The following is a 21893-nucleotide window of genomic DNA, read 5'->3' as shown; positions in this document are numbered from 1 at the left end:
TGTCGCGACAATCGCGTGCATTAGCACACAATGAGCGGTGCACAGTCGACGAGGAGCCGTGCGGTGGAGCACGCCTCGCCGAGAGATTCCCTCCCCCCCCCCCCCCTCCGTAACTCCTCCGTCTCGTCGAAACCCTCCCTTTGAACGAGATTCCGCGTGTCATCCCGTTTGTGCCCCCCACGTACCTCTCTGTCTCGACACGAGGGACACACATTCGTAAATGGATCTTGCGCTGGAATTGTACTTAAGAGAGAAATTCCGGCCAATCCTGATGCCGGACATATTGTCAGCGAAGGCGTCCGGCGAACGAAAAAGATTCAATTACGAACGAAAAGCCTCGCGAACTCGAGCCCCTGATGATTAGACTAGGGAGAGCACTGAAAATGGCGCGGAAGACCTTCACAAATGTTCATCCAGGCAGCTAATCCTCCATAGATGTTTTGCTATCAAGTCTACACAATCTCTGGGAGCAAGCCTACGGACAGGTGGACTCATAGTTCTTGCCGACAACTGTCGCTGCACTTCCTACAAACGACACCTTTGGAAGTCCGTGGATCACAATTAGTTCAAAGGAAGTAGACCTGTTAACAATCTTACAACGAAGCTGTTGAAAGGAGCTCCACTACGCTTTTTGTGAGGCGGTGGCTCGCCGCAGAGTAGCTTGCACGTGAAGTCGCGGACGCAGCTTCTTACCGTGGATGGTCCTCCAACATGGCGGCCATAGGATGATTAATTGAATCAATCTCGCAGACGATTTAGTCTCACACTTCACAGCGTTCAAATACAAGCCCTCTCAGCAACTGCGTATTTTGCTTTATTATAAGGCCTTGCAGCGGAAGCTTTGAGAAGTGCACTGGAGGTTCGCAACTATATGTTCGAGACTGGGCGGACTACTTGCCGACGCGGAAGGGCACGCGGCGTAGGAATGCGTTCATAACGCGAACTCGACACTGTCCGCGTGGCACGTGAGCACTACCTTCGGCGGGGACATCATGGTCAACGCCAACTCGTTGTTTCGCTGTTTCGCAACTCTGACGTAACGTTATACACCTACCTTCGCGCGCACAATTGGAGAAACAATGTAACAAGAACAAAAGCTCACCACATTTCGAACAAGCCTCACAAACCAGCCGGAATTACCCCTCGTCCGTTACCGCTGCTGCAAGGGTGCGCGCGTTCGCGTGCGGATAAACAACGCGGGCATTTTTCACGTTTTTTTCCCCAACTGTCCTCATCCGCGTTTTAAGCCAGAGTTGTCCTGTTCGGTGCAGTGCAGGCAGCGAGCGAGTTTAGTTGAGGTCAGAACAAAGAAGAGGCCCGACCACTGCGTCAGTACTTGTTGATAATCTCGGTAGTTCGCATTACCAAACCAGTAACTGTTTAACCACGTCCTGAACGTTTAAAGGACGCTTGTCCAATAGGCTCACCATGTTGGGCGCGGTCGTTCGAATCGGGCGCTACTTTGCGGCGCGCAGGGCAAGCCGTTCGCCATTGCTACAACCGCGCGGCGCTGATGAATCTGCGACGCGTGCTGCAGTTGTCATTCGAATTAGTTAATGGAATGTAGAACCGATATGTGCTGTAATTTCTTTCTTATCTGCTGCCGTCCCCAAGAAGCACGCGTCCAAGCAAGCAGACATCGGTACCGAATAATACGACAAATCGAACTAAATATTGAGAACTGATCTATTCTTGACCACGGCCCGTAACAGACGGCTAAGACAGAACGCGCAAGAAAAGGATAACGCGTGCGAGACGAAAACGGCACAATGTCCAATAGCCAGTACCTGATGTAGTGAGTTCCCTGATGTCTTCTATCTGCGTGGTCGTCTGTTTTTACATTTCCCAAGAATAAAGGTGTCTGAACACTAAACAAAGCTCTCTAGCGGAATTCCAGGAGAAGATCTGGTGTCGTCTGCTTACTGTTCTTCGCAGTATAGCGAAGAGACGTCGCCTCAGATGTCCCCGCCGCGGATGAACACATTGGGAGCACTACTCTCTTGGGAGCTCGTTCTCCCGATTGGTTGATTCGAAGTACATACTGACGGCGTTTCACCGGTTTTTGAGCAGTGATACGACGCACGGTGACAGACTCTCGGGATCGAGAGCGCGCTGCACGCAATTCCCAGCTCACCGCGCGCGGCTACAGCGTTCGCGTGGAAGCGATGCATATACATCTATGCATAACATCGCCTTTTCGCCGACTCGCTCACGCACGGCGCGGCCCAGCTTTTCAGTCTTCCGTGATGAAGTGCGCAAGTTCGTGCCCGGCTGCGGCCGTGCGTGATTGTTTGCGGGCCGCTGAATTGTTAGATCATTTGTCTGCGCACGAGGTAAAAGTAAGAGCCGGGGTGGAAACGTGGCATGACAACGCAAACCGGGCATTCTGCGCAGTAAAGAGGAACGTCGTTGATGACAAAGACGACGCTGTCTCGCTATACTGCGAGTTGTCACTTTCGAAGTAATAACAGGTTCAGGCTGACAATGAAGACGTTCCAGACCCACGCGGTGTGACGTTTTTGCACCGTTAAGGGAGGGTCGCTACCTACCCCTAAAAAAATGCGGAGAGAGAGAGAGAGAGAGAGAGAGAGAGAGAGGAGACGGGGGAGGGGGCATCAATAGTACCTACTGCATGAAAAATACGACGAAATGGAAGCAAACAATGTTGCGATATGCCGAATACAAACTTTGCATGGTTAAAGCTTTAGGAAATGCTTTATATAAAATTTGGTACGCCTTTAAAATATCCATGATGGTGTCGCAAACAATCTATTCATAAAGTATATCGATAACTTATTAAAAACCGGAAAAACGTCTAGATGACAAAATGTGTGATGCTGTACCTTTGCCAAACCGCAGAGAAATATTCAATGCACGCACTCTAGCAGTCAGTTCTGAACCTGTGCTTTTTCTATATTATGTGTAAACGAAAGGATCGACGGTTCTGACTCGCAATTTTGGATAACAAGACGGTGACAAGTTGAAGGAACTAGGAATGAGTCCACTGGCGACGATACAGTTGTCTGCTACATGATTGAATGTTGAGCGCATTTGCGAAGCAACTCATAACCGTGCCGATTTAATCCGAACAGAAAAACCGGCAAATGTCGTGCGGGTAGGGTGGTAAAACCGGCAGCCAGTACCGCGATGGAAAAATCGGCTGTGCCGTTAGAAAACCGGCCAGGTTGCAGCGCTAGTTAAAGGGGGTGAAAAAGCTGTTCTTATTTCTGACCACCTGATGTCCACCGAAATATCTCACACCAGATCGAGTTGGTCAGCGATAGCTATTAAAGTTCATTTCATGCGCAATTCGTGTCGTCTGCCGCAGCTATCATCACGATTGCTTGCCACGAAAAGTCGCAAAAAAAAAACCCTCATTCGTGCCCATCAAACATTCGATCTTACGCCTGAAGTGTGAGGTCGTTAGCCGTGGGACAGGCCAGGCACGCTTAAATGTACAAACATTTATACTGTGTTTCCTATATATTAGCTGCTATTTTGCGCTCACTGCACTTACAATCAAAATATACACAGCAGCGAGTCATTTATTGGCACAGATGCGAAAGTCCTGCAGTAAGCTTAATACTCGACACCTGCCCGTACACTTTCTTCTTTTAACTTTCTGACTGCCATGCAAAAAGCTCGCAAAGGCTATAAGCATATAGTCAGCCTTAAGAAGCACCCTTCCCAGGGGAATACTGACAATTCCATCCGCCCCCCAACCACCCCGTCATCCCACAATGATCCGAGCTTCCCACAAACACGAATGTGTCGTATCCAGGCAGTAATGTCGTTGCTTCACTGATACACGCATCGGTGGGTGGACCAGGCCCGCATTTATCCGAAACGAGCCAGAGACCGCCACACTGCTGGATTGGCCGCGCCTCAAAAGTCGAAATAAAGAGGACGCCTCAGTCCGTGGACGACGAAAAAGCTACGAAGGACTGACGCATTATGCATACGGCGGTGACATTGTCCCGAGAACCTTCCTTTACGTGACGTCACGACAGCTGGCCATCAACACCACTCACTCACGACAAGGCCATACGAAACAAACAACGATATCGCGTGTCCATCTTTTGGAGTGCTACCTCACTTCGACGTCACGAGCGTGCGGCGGTGTAATGATTTATAAGACACACGGAGAACCTAGTCCGAGACCGCGACGACTTTCGGTTTTTATTAATCGCGTGACATTACGTCATTTATTGCGAGACCTACGCTGCCTTCGCAAGTAATATTTATGCAAAGATCCTGACGTCCCGCAACCTTCACGTCCAACAACGTCATATCATCGTACCGTATCGTACGAAAGCCTATATGACTCATTTCATCATACGGGACTGTTATTACATAGAGTATTTGGGGCGCACGGGCTTGTTCTATACGGGTGCTTCGTAAATAATATGAACGCGCCAACCGTACCCGGTGCCCCGCTTTGATTTCACGGGCCGCCGGCCTGTTGAGATGACGTCACGCCACGTGACGCGGAAGCCCGGAAGTTATCTAGGTGTCGGTCGGTAAGCGCGGCAGGTTGTACCTGGAGCCATGAGAGAGAGAGAGAGAGAGATGCAAATGAGAGAAAGGCAGGGAGGTTAACCAGAGTTAAAACCTCCGCTTTGCTACCCTGTACTAGGGGAAAGGGAAGGGTAAGTAAAGACGGAAAGAAGAGCGTGAAAAAAATGAAAGCGTGAGAACAAAAACTATAATGACCCCATTCCGGAGCCATGAGATTTCTTACTAAAGTTACTAGAGCGAACTCGGGTGTTGCGATTATGCATAACTTCGGCTGGAATTATTATTAGTGTATGAACTTGTCTGATCTTCGTATCTGTGGCTGCGGACGTCGTTGTGGATTTATTTATACTACGCTTTCGCTGCTTTTGTTAGCGAAAATTTCGAAGCAGTCCTATCTTGCTAAACACTAAAGGCGATAAGATGCTGCGAACAAGCGTAACCAAAGAGAGCTATCGCGTTTATAAAGCAACGGTTTGTCGAACATTATGAGCTTGCAAAGTCGCAAAGTCATCTGAAGCCAGAAGTACGAAGTATAGGCAAAATCCGTGTACGAGAGCGAACTAGAAAGTCTTTGCCCCTATATTTTATCAGCCAAAGTGAGGTATATACAGGCAATTATAAATATACGTACTAATTCAACGTAATTTACACTATTTTTCCACACCGTCCCGTCACCAGTTCAGACCCATTTGTCCCATCGCAGCACCAAATTTGAGATGCCCCTCTAGTATAATTCGCCCGGCTGACTGTGGAACCACCGTCGGACTGCTGTATTGGCTTCATCGCTGCACGTGAATCGCTGTCCTGGCAGGAGCTTCTTCAGCGGACGGAAAACGTGGAAATAACTAGTGTCGATTACCGGACTGTATGGTTGGTGGTACAGACTCTCCCAGTAGTTGTCGTCAGTCAGCGATGCACGCGGCCTCCCCGAACGTTCGCTCATTGCCATGCAAGTCTTCACGGCCTTTTGCGAACTCACAACACCACCGCCTCACACTTCTCAAGGCGAGACACCTTTCCCCATACGTGGGCTGCATTTCCCCGTGGATTTCGACGGGCGTTTGTCCCTTCCTCCATAGAAAACTAATCACACTTCGTTGCTCGTACGCCGTGGACGTGTGAAGCACAACCGCCATCTTCAACAACTGACAGCAGCGCGGTGCCGCGGAGCTACCGGCAGGTAAGGCCGGGCCGGTCCAACAAAGGTCCACCGCTGGGAATAGGTATGTTGACTTCGCATTTACAGCCTTAATTTGGCTTTAAAAAAATAGGTGCAAAGAATTTCTGATTCGCCCTCGTATACTAACAATCATTCTCGTCCTGACTGAACCGCCATGCTTGCAGTTCCTATAGACACTGGCTCCAGAGGTCACTTTTTTTTATTCTTTCTTTCTTTCTTGGTAGGAAACTCTGTGGTAGGAAACTCTGTGACCAGAGCTAAGAAATGGGCGCTTTGTTTTTCTTTTTTCCCAACCATTGCCGTCTTGCCCGCAGTTTCCGCAGTACGCGTCACAAGATCTCCTCGTGGAACTCCACGCAGGGTAATAACAAAGTAAGGAAGATAAAAAAAGGAGACCTAATAAAATTCCCGTATTTACCGGAAGAGGAACAAATGAAATATGGCCCGCACCGTTCGCATCGAAGCGACGACTCATCCGTCGCTTGCGGATGAGAAAACAACGAGATTAGGATCGCGCAAGGGTGAGGTCGCCGCGGTTTTCTCAGATGCGCGGCTTGCGAAGGAAGGAGTACGGGGAAACAAGCGGTTTCGGCAGGTTGTCAATAAGGCTCGCTCGCGGACGAATACGTTGGACCGGCGGTACGTGGCAGCGGCGACGAAAGGAAAGAGGAAGGCACGCGGGTAGAAAAGTGCGCAGATACGATCCAGCGGCACGATTTGCATGGACGTCCGCAACGGGGACGTCCGCCTGCCTGTGTGTACTTACACCGCCGATCGGTCTCTTCTCGAACGCTCATTCCTTTCCGTCTACCGGACGCGGTGGTGGATCGAGAAACAATCGGCACTCTCCGGGGACCGAACAGGTGTCCGCATCGCCAATCGAACACGCGCCGTCTCATCCTCATTTGCATATGTGGTGCGAAGGTCGATATTTACATGCCGAAGGCCGCTTCCTCTTCTACGGTTCCACTCTTCCTTTCTCCATCTCTTCCCTCCTCGATATTTTCTCCTTTTCTTTTCTCTCTCTCTCTCTCTCTTCTTCAACGCGGACACATCTGTCTTTATCAGCCGCACTATTCTGTGTGCAGCTTCACGCGAAGATGACTAAGAGGAAATCCGGCGCTATTATCCGTTCGTACGGCGTCTAGCACGGCATTTAAATCTTACTCTATAAGGAGTGCTGCATACACCCTTTGGGATTGTCATGCAGCGCCCTGTGGTTTACTGTTTTGCGGCCGAGGCTGGAACGCTCGAAAGGACCACGCTTTCTCTGCACTTCCTCGCCGTCGGCGAATACGAAAACATGAACAGGAATCCCGGATGCAAACAGAGAAACCCCGGTCGACACAGCAGGAGGAATATCCGATTATTGTTTCGAGGAAAAACAACGTGTCTCTTCATACGTGTAAATACGACAATGCGTCTTTTTCTTTTCTGGTTCCGCATTCTTGTTAAATTATTTGCGACGCTTAGAAGGAGACACCCGAGATGGTTGTTAATTGCGCGCACGTGTTTAGAGACAGACGCGGAAGCCCAAGGTTATAGTAAGCAGAACGCAGAATAAACTGCCGATCGTGTGTATAGAGACGACGGCTTGTCTCGAGACTTTTCATTTATGGGCTTACTAAAACTCCGGCTGGAGCTATTTCGCTCAACCTCAATATGTACTCTAATAAAGTGACATCACGTCTGTACTAAGATATATATATATATATATATATATATATATATATATATATATATATATATATATCTATATATATATATATATATATATATATATATATATATATATATGATAGCGCAGTTGCTAGACGACTGTGATAGCCACTGTCGATTGACGGCCAACATTTACTTTGTTTCGCTATGTGCTTACGTTTCTCATCAAACGCATGATGATGATGATCATCAGCATCACCACCACCACAGCAGCAGCGGCAGCCGGCAAGTCCGCCTTTTTAATATTTAAGTAGTTTCCGACACGTCAGTTTACGCGAGCTAATATGCGCGCTTAAATAAGCTAATAACGAGTGAGTCACAAACGCCTTCGTATGCAAATAAATTACGATGATGAAAGCGTTTTTCATTCGTCATTGTTTTAAAAAGTTTACTACAAAGGTAAAGTAATGAGGGAGGGCCTCTGAGCCTAATGGCCTAATGAATTCAGGCAAAACATTGCCTCCGTGATCATAGAGTTCTGCGTTTATTTTATCTCTCTCTCTCTCTCTCTCTCTCTCTCTCTCTGCGCTTCTTGGTTTACCAAAGCGCCGCAAGATATCGCCACTAGCGCTGCTGTTCCCGTCTACGTCTTCCATAGCGTACGACACGCTAATACCAATCGTTTATCTTCGCGGGTCACCGTGGGCCAAGCACAGCTGCTGTGAAGAGTCTCGTTACAGCCGAATCAAATCGCAGGGCTGACGCCTTTGTGCGATCATTAAACTCTTCTTTCGAGTTCGCATCGTTATATGTGAACAGAACGGAAACCGCTTACGCTACCTTCGGTTCGCCTCGAGGAAGTGACGTCATGCAACCCGTGCGACGTCAGCGCAAACCTGCGCTCCTTGCAAACAGCCGAAAAAAAGCTCGCCGCCGGACTTCCATGCGCGGGCATGCGAGCGGCATTAACTCATTGTGGCGTCTCGCCGAACGAATAAGCCTCTTTCTTTTTATTTATTTACGTTCTCCCCTATCGCGCGGCGTGCGACACAGCGTACGACCCAGTTCGCTTGGCGGTAAACATGGCTTCCTGGTTTCACGTTGTTACGACAGATGGCCTCAATAAAGCTAAGACTCCTCTCGGAACACCCCAGGCGAAATATAATGGATCAAAAAGAAAAGGAGATCGCCTGCAGGAAAGGATCATAAACAAAAAGAAGCCGCGATAAGGCGACGGTGGCGGCCTCTGGCGATTGAAGGCGATGATTACGCGTCCACGTACCTTAGCCGATGATAGTGTCCAAGCTACAAAGGGACGCGAGAAGTCGAACACAGAAATAGGCTTAACGCGCGTGTAGCTATTGTGAATGTCTCTGAGAGTTTGTGCGCCGAAAAAAAAAAGATTATTTATTAGCCGCACGAAAAAATAAACAAACCTGTTCATTTCAGTATTTCGCGCTTATGAGTACCAGCGCTGATGACTTCTGCGATTGACGTCACGTATATGTCTCTTATTGTCACGTATATGTCACGTATATGTCACGTATATGTCTCGATTGACGTCACGTATATGTATTCTTCTTGCGCAGAAAGACTATATAAATGTCGGCCGAATGAGTTCCCACCTGTTGTGAAATTAAATTATCCTCCTTCTTTATATATACCACCTGTCCTTTTTGTTTCCTCTGCTTTTTTATTTCTTTCGCTTCAAACGTCATTTATAAAAATAGCCGGAGACAGTCAGCGCTGTTTCACCTTTTGATGTGACATCTGGAAGGTCTAGAAGTTGGATGCAGAGGAGGCGACAACACGAACCGGACGGATGACACCCTGATCCAAATTTATTGCCGATCATTACGTCACGTGCTACGCACTCAGACTGACGACTACTTACAGTGTCTGCCGCGCCGTGAAAAAAAAAAACTGTGTGTGTTCTGAAATGTCAATTAGCTTTTTCACTTGATTAGCAACCGGAAGCCTTTTTTTTTTCTTTCGCATCTTCGTTTTATTTTAGTTCCCCGCTTTTCTTCACTCTATCGTTCGATAGTCTCTCGTTGTCCCGGACTCAGCGGAGCGCCCCGGTGAGTCCTTCAGTAGCAACGGGCAAGGCCACGGAGATTAGAGGGTGAGAGTGAGGAAAAAAAAAAAGAATGACTCCGGTCTCGCCAACAACGCTTCTCATATACGGAGCTGGCTTTCGCTTTCTCTCCGCTGGCGTTCTTGACCCAGAACGTTGGTGCGACGCTAACGCTTTAGTATTTTCGTTTCTTTCTTTCCTTCGCTCTTTCTCTCTCGCAGTATCAGGAACACTCTGCACAGACCGACGTCTATATCGTCGAGCATTTATTTATCGCGAAGCCCTGGACCATGTGCCCCTGTGCATGCTATGCATGCATATGCATGCTACACGCATATCTAATAAGCAACACGTGCATGCTCGCGCAGATCTCAATTCGCGAGCCTTCCACGGAATGCGGTTCGCTCACCTGGCAGGTAAAGAGTACGCGGAATCTCTCTCTTTCTCTACATTACACACACACACACACACACACACACACACACACACACACACACACACACACACACACACACACACACACACACACACACACACACACACACACACACACACACACACACACACACACACACACACACACACACACATATATATATATAGCATAGCACATAGCACATTGGTTCCAAGGCATTTTGTGCTAATTAAGGCGCTAAGGACGTGTCGTATAGTGCGGGTTAAGTACGACCGCGGCTGCACGTACGTATCACTCACGCCAAGCGGCGAATAGGGCCAACATGCAGCGTGAAACATCTTCGCATCGTCTTTTTTCAGCCGCCCGCCTGCGACGGTGAAAGCGAGAGCAGTTAGCATTCGGTCTACAATTGTCTACGCGCGGTCAAGGCTCGACGAGATGGCGTCGATAATAGTCAGGGTGCAGGCCTCCGAGATCGCCAATGGCGACAGACGCGACGCCAAGTGCACTTTCTATTTCTTTCTTCTGTTTTCAAGAACACACCTCGGCCTTGCTGCGGAGGGCAAGCAGAACCGACCGTGCATGCAAGTTCGTATATAACGTTAACGCCGGTGTGGCTCTCGCCCAAATCACCGACCAGACAGCCATCGCGATCTCTTAATCAAAACAAGGACATTTGTCTGCGGCGAGCGGGGATCAGATGGACGCGAGCGATTTAGCGTGTGAACTGGCGAAGCGAAAGTTGTTTCGGGCCCAACATGGCCGGTCGATCGATCTTGCCTTTCAAGGCCTCCAGCCACGATAGAAGACTAACGTAGTATGCACTACTTACACTACACGCCACAAGGCTGCATGCGGTACACACTTCATCTCCCGAAGTGAATGGCTGCATATCGGACAGCGCCGCCAGTAGCCGCGTAGCAGACGACCGAGCGTGTCGGAGCGAGTGCCGAAACGTCACGCTGTCCAGCTCCCACGTGAACACATTCTGCTTCACGACGCGCGCGCGCGCAAACACACACACACACACACACACACACACACACACACACACACCTCCCGAAAAAACACTAACTGGTTTCTAAATCATGGAGGCTGTGACACGTTTTCTCAAAATCGCTTCCGGTGTATGCCGCCCGCGAATACATAGCCTTCGAAATGTTTGTTACTCAGAGGCAACAGCCGCTGTGGCGTAGAATTGGACACCCACTTATTATTTAAGGCCCATATTTACGCTCGAGCCGCACGACCGCACGCGTGCGGCAGGCGGGCTGCGTGGCTCCAGCGTAAACCGGCCCTCAGTGCGCTCTGAAGCTTGCGAGTATTCTTTCTATAGGGTTTTAAGATCCCGCGGATCCTTCATTTCACGCTTTTTTTTTTTCGTTAAAGACAAACTACTATATATGTCAGCACCAACAGCACACGCGCTTGCCCGCGCATTGCGACAGCAGCTATCGGAAGCGCCGGCGACGTGCTACGTGCGCAGAGTGTCTCACGGTATTTATATCTCTACGCGACGTGCCACCGACGCACCTGCGGACAACGCATGAAACTTGCTTTGACGGCATTTCGGTCATCCCCACCCACCGTCACCCCGCCCTTATAGATATCATTGTGCACAGCTGAAATAGCGAGCAGCGCTATTCTCATGACTGTCACGCAGGAGGCTTCAAGCGGCATCCCCACTTTTCTGCAGAGTAGGACGGGGACGTGGTCGATGTGGTTTAATTAAACGCCGCAAAAGCAGCGGGATTAAGTAGGGTACGCTCTCACGCCAACAAGCGCCGACCTCGTGCGACTTTCTATCTGAGGTCTCGCATAAGCTGTTGCCGCCCGCGTGCGGTACTATACATTAACGACGTTGATCTACATATTCGTGCTCGGAGCACGTGAACAATCAAGTTACGCGGGGCGGACAGATCGATTCCGCCAGGTACTCGCGGTGTTGTACGTGTGCGACCGTGAAATTCCTGGATACAGGTGCCAAGCCCATACGTGCAAACAAGTCTTTGCGTATGGGAGTCGTGGTCTGGCGTTGGCAACCGTTTGTTACTATATATCGGGGCCTTGTTGTAAAGAACGGCTTCCTTACCGCTACCCCCTACCCCCACTTCAAATATTGTGAGAGCGTAGAATCGACCTGCTTTTTCTAACGATCCAACATCAGAACTATAGACTCGGTCTGAGGTAAAAACGTGGCCAAAGAATGGACACGCGAAAATAGGACCGATATAGCCCTTCTTTGTCCGTTCTTACGCTCACCCTTGTGTATAGTTTCGGAATTAGCCATCTAGTAAAAGTCAAAGCTTCAGTGCAACAGCTTATAGCATAATAATTTTTTTTCTTTGAGAACGCGGGCCAAACATGCTTAAAGCAATTATCGCACCCTTTTATATGTGTATAACAGGTGTTATACATGTGTGTGTTCGCATGGAAGAACTCAGGCTCGCACTTCTAAAAGGTGTTAAACTTCGATCTGAAATACTTCGAGGGAAAATCTACAGCTTCTACGGCGATGATATATTAGTGTACTCAAGAATAAGATAACACCGCGATACACAGCTATATCAAACGTTCAGGGCGCACTATAGTAAGCCGAGCCGATTTCAAGATCGACATATAAGAATAGCCGAAGACCTCAGGTCTTCCGACCATGCAAGCCACGCTTTCTTCAGAAAACCACATTAGGGTTCGCTCTTGCGTGGTGGGAGGACACGTACGTCAACCCTTGCAAGAAACGGAAGCGGCTAATTCCACGACATCCAACGACCTGACAGCAGAGACTCCGAGACCAACGCTCAGAAACGGAACGCTCGATCGCGTCTCAACGAATCGTTTTATACCACTATCATTTCGCGTCCGCCACTAATCTGCATGCGTGCGCGCGCGAACATGCGAGCACGGCATTCAAAACTTATCGTTCGCAACGCCGCGCGGGGCTTCCCGTCGGCATCTCCTCGAATACGAAACTGCGCAAACGTACGAACAACCGGAAACGCCGATACATACCACTTAAGACAAACCTTCAGGGTGCACGCGCTGGACATGATACCGTAAGAGCGAGCATGCGTGAGACGAGATTGTTAAAGCGACATTAGCCCGCGAAGAGCATTGTACACCCACGTGTTCTCATATACGGCGCGAGCCGTGGTATCTAATCAGGTCAGCCGCAAGACACCGCCCATGAAGGAGCGATTAGCAGTGACGGCCGAGCGGATCGAGTTCAAGGCTCTTTTTCTTAAGGTCTTCAACGAGCTCGTGCGACTCGCACGTGATAACTGCCTCGAGAACTGCATTTAGCTCTAAACGCGCGATCCTCGATTCAGATCACGTCGCGACTTTGCATTTAACGCAAATTCCTAGACCGAGTGATTCGCGGAGTTTGCTTTAACAATAACAGATCTCGAAGGCTGTGCTTTCCTTGGCGGTATGCACCGGAAGCGATCGCGGAGCCGCAAAACACGTCATTGACGCCATGTCCGGAAGGCCGCCTATCGCTAGCCCGATTCTCTTTCTATGCTCTTAAACGCATGTCATGTCCAGTGTTTAAATTATGGTTACATGATTATAACGCCCCAAAGCAACACTGGGGCTGCGTGAGAAGTATAGTATTCTGTTAGTAAGTGTAGCAAGTATTATTTCCCGTCCGGGGTTCTTTATTATCGCGCATCTAAATCGAAGTACACGAGACTTGTTTGTTCAGGAGACTTGTACACGAGACTTGCATGTTCTCGTGAGACGTACGAAAGTTAAGCATACTTAATCCGCTAAAAGAGTGATCGAATATTTGTTCAAAGCTGTTTCCGTTGCATCGGAACATGCGATCCATTATTGACAAACGAAGGCGAAACTTAAATTTTTTGAATCTAGCGAGAGAGGAAAGACAAAACTCGCGGATTTTCAAATTGCCTTTTCGCATTCCGGCCAATTTCGGCGCCAGGAAAAGTTCTCGAAACCTGCCAAGTTCAGTTCAGCCAAGAACACAATGTAGCCAATTCGTGGGGAAACAAGCAACAGCGCGTCGAAAACAAAGACAAAGCAAGACAAGACGCAAGAGCTTGTGTCGTGTCTAGCTACGTCTTCCTTCATCTTCGTTTTCAGTGCGCTGCTGCTTATTTTGCCACGGATCCATACCGACTCGCACAGTTTTCCATGCTCTTCGATGTAGCCAATCATTACCGATTAACCATCAAAGCAGCAGACGACGCAAAATATTTGTGACGTCATGGCGAGCTGTTGCGGGAACTTCACTGCGGCGGCGCCACCAGTCTCTCGTTTTTACGTCTTTTCTGACTTGCCCAGCCTCATCTCACGGTAACTAATTTGTATTTGTTTTGTTTTACAGCGACACTGTTAGCCCCTGGGTGGTCGGCTTCTTCTAACAAAAAATTATTATCGGCAGCAATGGCTCATACCCCACTAAACAAGCAAAAATGTAATGGCTTATCTCCCTCATAATGCAGAGGCTGCAAGCACTCAGCAATGTGAAGCGAACAGTGCTGACATTCTTTGGAATCGTGCATGAAACATGCAGAACAGCATACGTGTCAATAATGAACAAGCTAAAAAAAAAGCCATCCGACCCACATAACTGATGATAAGGCGCTCGTGATAGCAATACGAAGCACGCAGCGCCCTCCGCAAACGTTTCCCGGTAAATGTTACTGCTGCGCAAGCTTCCGCGGTGACGTCAGCTTTCGACGTGGAGTGTTACGGCCCTATGCTTTCATGTATAAAATAAGCAGCCTATAGCAACTGATTTCTACGTTGTTGCAACTCCGCTATGGGCAACGGCGTGCCGTAGAAATTACGATTACTCCATGCAATTCCTACCGCTGCTTTAACATAGCACTACTACCATTACCACGAAACCGTAAAGCATTGCATACCACCATCAGCAGTTGTAGTGGTGGTTTTCAACAGCTTCGCTGCAGTCATCCGCCTTCACAGAGTGGAATAGCGCATGATTTTTTTTTTCTTTCTAAGAAGGGTAATTTACTTATAGAGCTATACATGCTTATCTCTACAGTGTTACTTTAAGGGCCGTTTCGTGGATAGTTTTGCTGAGTGTGTGATCTGGCCACCTTGCAAAAGTACCCGCATTCGAAGGCGAACCCATAAAACCACAGAGCGCCGTGAAAGTTACACGAAGCGTGACGATAAGGTCGGCACAAGCGCCGCAGACACAGTCACCGCACACGGACCACGACTTCGTATATACGTGTATATAGATTGATAAAGGGCATTCCCTTCAGGGCGCTGTGATATCGCTCTCCGAAGCCATAGGCCATCGTTTATATTACGTTAGTTATTTCGATATCGCGCACTGCTCGTCGCTATGCTAGTATACAGCCAGCGTGAAAAGCATACGGAACGTGGGATCTTCGAAAAGGTCGAATTATTAGAGCAGTTTCTAACTGTAATCAGAAAGGCCGCACGTCACTATCACGATTAAAGCGCGACAGATACAGCACGCGACTTCAGGCTAAAGTACAACGTCTTGTTAGTCTTCTCGCTCTCTGCATGCGTCGATCCGCATTATGCGATAGCAGTATAGATCGCCAAGCAGCTGGATTTCTAAAATGGTGAGACTTCAAAAACACGACATTCAATTATCCAAAAGGGCACGTCATTCGTCTGCACGTCGCAGCGCGGTAGGCGTTTAACTTCAGGAGGTTTTCGTATCACTTTGTCATCCTTAGCACAATGCAGAATGCCTTTTTTTTTTCCTCCTTTGTAATCTCCGCTTTGAAAGCGCACTGCTATAGGCAACTGTGAACAGAATCTGCGAGATGGCATTCAGAAAAAGAACGACACAAGCGCGCAACGATCAAAGCAGCGGGAAATGAAGTTTAACCTTTTTTTTTTTTTTTGCGCCTGTATACGTAGTGTACAGTCAACCGCAAAAGTTTACGGGATGCAGGATCTGCCAAGAAGCTGAATTCTCGCGAAGCGTGGTCCCACAGCCTCGAATTAAATGTTGCAACACGTAGTAGCCTTCGCCACCTACGCAGTGATTCATAAAATACGAAGCGACATGCCTCAGCAGTGCAGGAATTCCCATATGAAAAGGAACCCGCATACCGCAAACTTTTGCTGTTGACTGTATACCTTCGGCAGAACCTCCGATTCACCTTCTAGTCATTAAACATGGTGCCGCGACTTCTCCCGAGTTCCGTATACTTGCCGATCTGTATAGCCCGCGGTCCGTATACATATATGCTAATAAGGAAGTTATTCCGCGCTGAGCGGATGTGCACGCGATGTATTTGCTTCCTTGAAGAGGTTTTCGATGTGTGGACAGCGAGGCACAAGTACGTCGGGGGGGGGGGGGGGGGGGGGAGGTATTCTGTAAGAGTCCACCTAGTGGACCATTTCGGCATTTCGGACCACCATTTCGGCCGCTGCTGATTGGATGCAGCTGTACGAGCGCGGAGGAGACGAGCGGCCCTATAGCCAATCAGCAACGGCCGAAATGGTGGTCCGAAATGCCGAAATGGTCCACTAGGTGGACTCTTACAGAATACCCCCCGCCCCCCCTGACGTACTTGTGCCTCGCTGTCCACACATCGAAAACTTCTTCAAGGAAGCAAATACATCGCGCGCAGATCCGCTCAGCGCGAAACGACTTCCTTATTAGCATATATGTATACGGACCGCGGGCTATATAGATCGGCAAGTATACGGAACTCTGGAGAAGTCGCGGCACCAGGTTTAATGACTAGAAGGCAAATCGGAGGTTCAGCCGAAGGTATACAGTCAACAGCAAAAGTTTACGGTATGCGGTTTCCTTTTCAAATGTGAATTCCTGCACTGCTGAGGCATGTCACTTCGTATGTCACTTCCACTAGGTGGACTCTTACAGAGTACCCCCCCCCCCCCCTGAAGCACGCGCTCCTACAAGACGCGAGCCGCGTGTACGTGAGTTCGACCAGTGGTGCATCGCGTCGCATTTCTAGCTCATCGAATGCACGTAAACGGCTGCAATGCGCTAGGAAGGCGAATGACATTAACGCGCTATGGGAGAAGGCTAGTTGAGACGTGTAAGTTGTCTATTAACTTAACGTCATCATCCTTCGGTCGCCAAACAACTTATTGCCCTGACGACGCGATGGCTGGCAACGTCCAGAGCTTAATCGAAATCAGGCATTCTATAATCCTACGATATCGATGAACCAACATTATTTGGCATGCGGCCACATCGCTACCTGTACAGTGCGTTGTGACCGCATACGAAAGAAACGGAAGAGCATCAGCATCTAACAAAAGCCGTAAATAAAGAAGAAGAAAAAATGTGCAGAAATGTGTTTTTGTATATTGAGCAGGTGTGCGTGACAAGCGAAAGGAACAGGGATTATGACGTCATCAGCAACCCACGTACGTGTTATACAATCGTACGTGGCTATAGTTTATGTGGCGCACGTTAAAACGACGATGACACCATTTGTATACTTCGACGAAGAAATGTTAAAACTCGAAATAAATTGGCCGATCACGAAGTCTGCACAACGTCGCGCAATTTCTACGTATATAGCGTAATTAAGCTGCCACGAGGAAAGGAACTGGGCCAAGTGGGCCGGTCCCGGAGACATATAGTTCAGTCTATAACACGGCGCCTCAAAGCGCGAGCTGCCACAATTAAAGGAAGACGACAACAAGGCCTCACAGAGTGCACACGCCGACGTAGTGCAATCCAGCACGCAAGGCTCGAGCAGTCGCAAAGGAACGAAGACGACAAAGTGGCACGGGGCGCGCGAGCTAAGTGTTTCAAAGAGAGAGAGAGAGAGAGAGACAGATACACGTTATTTCGTAACGACTCTTAGTGCGAGTCGTCATCGCTGCTGGAGTCCCGAGTCCCCAGCTGGTCTTAACGGTGAGTCAATTTGTGTGGACTCATTGATGTGCTTGATGCTGGCATTGGCCATAGTGTAAGGTGCAGCTCTCGCATTGGCGCGGTCCAGCTCGTCCCAGGTGTAGGGAAGGATGAGGGGGATGTTCGAGTGATTTAAAAGAGCGTGGAGAAGGAGAGTGCTCCGGGGCATTCCCAGTAGTGGAGTGTCTCAAGGAGCTCGCTGGCCTTTGGAACGACGGAAGCATGCGTGCGACCGTGGCCCATTTTTGTTAATGCGTTAGGAGGGTGGAAAAAAAAAAGGTGTGCGCGAAAAGTGTATACGCGCCTCAGGGGGCTCATTCGACACACGTCCTGCGTCTTCGAGGAACGAAATATAATTGACGGTGGTATACGGAGCACGCCACCGTCAGTCGATGTATACAGTGAGCGCCTGAAGAACTCCTTGCAATGTGGTGAACGCGGTTTAAGTCATGCTTCCGGAACCTCACAGAGGTGCGACGTAATGATATAACGCCTTCCTCTCGCATGTACTGCTAAATCACCGCTGAATGTTTCTCCGTCTTTATCGCCTTGTTTATCATTACGCAGACAATTCACAATACAGGCATATGAATAAGTCATGCGCACACTGGTGCAAATGTGTCTAGATTTTTTTTTTTATTCCTTCAGCACGTCAAATGGTTAGAGCACGCGGCTGTAGCGCTCGGCGACAAAGGTTCGATTCCCGCGTTCCTCACACATTATTTTGTTTTCTTTAAAGCGAGGCGAGACATGAACCTACCTACCTACCGCGAAGTGCCAAGAATGAGTTAAAGAATGCTTCGCATTTAAAAAAATGAAAAAAAAATGAAGGAAGGAATTTCATAAGGATATTGCTGATGAGCCGATATTCGTCACTGCGCACTATAAAACACAGGGCGCCAACTATAGACCGGTGAATACGATACAACCAGCAAAACGTGCTTGAAAAGAAAAAAAAAATGCCATTGCGCTGCAAAGATACAACGCCCGAACAGTGCGACGGAATAAACAGGACGAAGAAGAGAATACGCACAACCTGAACGCGTGACGTCATGGTTTCCTCATCCTTTTCCGCATGTGCGCTTCGGTGAATGCACTGTACACAGCGCGCTCCATCTGCGTATCCATCCATCTGCCGTGCGCATTCATCCATCCATGCGTATCCATCTGCGCATGCGCATAGTGGGCCTCTAGCGTATCGCAAACGCTAAAGCACCGTTTTCAGCAAGATTTTCTGTTTTCTATTCCTTCTTTCTCTCTTCCTTTCATCACAGCTTCTAAGCGAGACATTTTGCTAGTGGTGTCTCACGTTCCTTTTTTGGGGGGTTACCAAAATAAGGCCCGCTGCGATTAACCTCGACCATCGAAGCCAGCGCCCAACGGCCGTTTCTTCCTCTCCTTCTTTCTCTCATTCTTTCTTTCATTACCGTTCACCTATACGCGCAGCTCGGCCGACCGAGGGTGGTGTTGCAACGATGGCCGCGCGCGCGAATTGAGGAAGTCACGCAGAGAAAGAACTGAGAGCGCCGGCGGTTCCACTTCCGGGTCCGTTTATTTCGCCCTCTCCACTCTTTCTTGCTGCATTCATTTTCTTCGCGCCTGCAACTCCTTCCAGCACTTCGCATCTTAGTCCGCAATGCCTTCGGTCAGAAAAATGAGTCATAAGATCAACTCGGCGGACTCAGTCTCACGTCTCCATCTTCTATTACTATTACTAATAGGAAAGCAATGTATTACTCATGAACGGAAAATCCGGCGGCGTGGCAGGAGACGTAGAAAAAGTCGTGCGGTCACAGAGAGGCGCTCGTGCCACTGCTGGCGCGTTCGTAGTCGTTTCCTTCCACAGCTCGCTCCAATGCCGCTCATCATGCCAGCGCTCCCATGCATACTGCATGCATACATTCTCCATGCGTACATGCATGCACGATGCGGCCAGGGAGTTACAACTACCGGTCCCAACGTGGGAGTAGCCCGCTCTATGGGACCTTGCGCCCCGTAGCTCGCAGGACCTTTCATTAATGTTATTCCATTCACCCATCCATCCATCCATGCATACTGCCCCTTCCTCTGCGAAGGCGTTGACGGCACTGGCCCCACTGCCAGTAGGTGCAGTGATTTCAGTGAGTTCTGTCGTGCGCTCCGATGGACAAACCTTCTAACTTCCAGTCAGTAGCTACGCCCGGCTCCTTTAGACGTCCACCCAAGTACGCGAACGAGGCCGAGGCACGTGATGTGATAAAAGATACACAGCAACGTGAAAACAATACCCTTACGTTTCGGAAAATTAGTCGTCATCTGGAAGACGTCGCAATGCTTTGGCATTCATCCGCGTAGGGATACCCAAGTGCCCTTGACTTTTTGTTTATCTGGGCCATTTGTACGTTCTTGGCATCAAGCGGTAAGGGCTAGGGGCGTGTATTACTCCTGGCTATGTGTCATATCCGCTGCGACCTGTGATTACACGCTCGTGGACAAACGTACGATAACGCGCAGGCGCCCACACAGAAAGAACTCGGACGCTCTGTAACGGTAACTATACATACAGCTCGGTTCATACAGCATTCTTTCGACGCTTCCCAGGCGCGCAGTCTCACGCCGTCGGTGCATCCGTGTCCCGTATTGTGATATAGAGGTGCTGTAACCACGTGCGGTATCCGTATCGTGCGCTATCTTTGAATCGTTAACTGAATGGAACACACTTAAGGTCGTATTATAGCGGTATCCGTATCATGCGGTATCTTTGAATCGTGAACTGAGTGGAACACACTTAAGGTCGTATTAGAGCGCAATCATCTCGCACTGAAAAATGGATGCGGTCAGTCGCCGGGCGACAAAACGCCGAGAAAGCGCGCTTTTCCATGTGGTTGGCGCTTAACTACGAAGGTAACGCTGGCAGCCCCTTTCCTAAAGTGACTGCTCATCTCAGACTGAACTCTATTTTCGAGCGTTCACGTACTCTCAGATATACTGCACTTTCGCTGTGAATGGACCAAAAGGGGGGGGCAAACGTACTTGTTTGGACAATCAGTTATACTCCCGCAAAAAAAAAAAGGCGTTGTCAGAACTCCATATAACTTTTCAGCTTAAAACGTTTTGTGCGCAATCAAACAGGGACAAAGAATAGGAGCAACACAAGGACGAGCGCTTTGGTAGGGTAGGGTAGGGTAGGGTAGGGTAGGGTAGGGTAGGGTAGGGTAGGGTAGGGTAGGGTAGGGTATTTGTGTATTTTTCGTCCCTGTTTGTTTGCGCACAAAAAAGTTTTAAGATGAATCTGTTCCAACTAGGCCGACTCGCAGTTAGCTTTTCAGTACACGCTCTTGCCAGTAATGTGACAGTCGAACCGAAACTATATACAGTTGGTGTAAGCCAATCAGGAACGCGGGCGCTCACTCTCAAGCGGCCAAAGCACGCCCAGAAGCTTCACGAGCACCTCATTAACGTAAGAGAGAGCATAAATTGGAATTCGATTACGTCATCGCTTCAACAGTTTCAGAGAACGGAGCCAAATACAGGCAAAACATTGCCAATTATCTCAAAGCAGTGTTGTCGCGGTGTCGTCGATAGCCTTCGTGCACCATTATACCTTGGAAGTGTATATTACGATACCCAATACCGCAAAGGAGTCACTCAGTATGTAACGTGAGCCGTATGTAGTTCATGGCTGATTGTTGACAAAGTGAGAATTCTAGAAAGCGAGCTTGCCGATGCAACGTGTGTATATATATATATATATATATATATATATATATATATATATATATATATATATATATATATATATATATATATATATATATATATATATATATATATACACGCTAAAGTTAATCTTTGTTGCGGCTAAAGCCCGGTCATTGCTTTAGAAAAGGCGCGATGGACAGGGACGTTCGCCGTTCCAAGTTGTCGATATCGTGCACGCTGAGCTTTATGCTGGTGACGTCGATGACGATGTGGGACCACCTTGGTCCGCGGAGTTCGGGTCTCCGGAAGGTCACGAATTTTTATTCGGCGGCGCACAGGGTTGCAAAGAAGCCGCGCACACCTTTCGTTTGCGTCCTGTTTAGTTTTAGCGTTAACGTTTAAGCGTAATTATTTTATTAGACAGCCGCATTTCCCGGGCAAGGTCACAGCGCGCAATAATTCCGGACTCGCGACAACTTACACTTTCGGC

General features: G+C 48.7%; 1 protein-coding gene across 2 annotated transcripts in view; it reads left to right on the top strand.

Annotated features, from left to right (window-relative positions):
* Nucleotides 1-21893, top strand: part of LOC135903717 (very long chain fatty acid elongase AAEL008004-like) — a 96405-nt gene that overhangs the window by 20487 nt on the left and 54025 nt on the right. Inside the window, exon 1 of one of the 2 annotated variants that reach the window (XM_065434091.2) lies at nt 17610-17722. The exons of the other annotated variant lie outside the window; for it this stretch is intronic. The gene's annotated coding sequence lies outside the window, so the exon portion shown is untranslated. Of the gene's footprint in view, nt 1-17609; nt 17723-21893 lie in introns of those variants that run through there. 2 annotated transcript variants of the gene reach the window in all.

This window comes from Dermacentor albipictus, chromosome 9, assembly GCF_038994185.2.
Source record: "Dermacentor albipictus isolate Rhodes 1998 colony chromosome 9, USDA_Dalb.pri_finalv2, whole genome shotgun sequence".
Classification (NCBI taxonomy): domain Eukaryota; kingdom Metazoa; phylum Arthropoda; class Arachnida; order Ixodida; family Ixodidae; genus Dermacentor; species Dermacentor albipictus.
The sequence above is the reverse complement of the archived record's forward strand: the minus strand, read 5'-3'. Positions and strand labels throughout refer to the sequence as shown.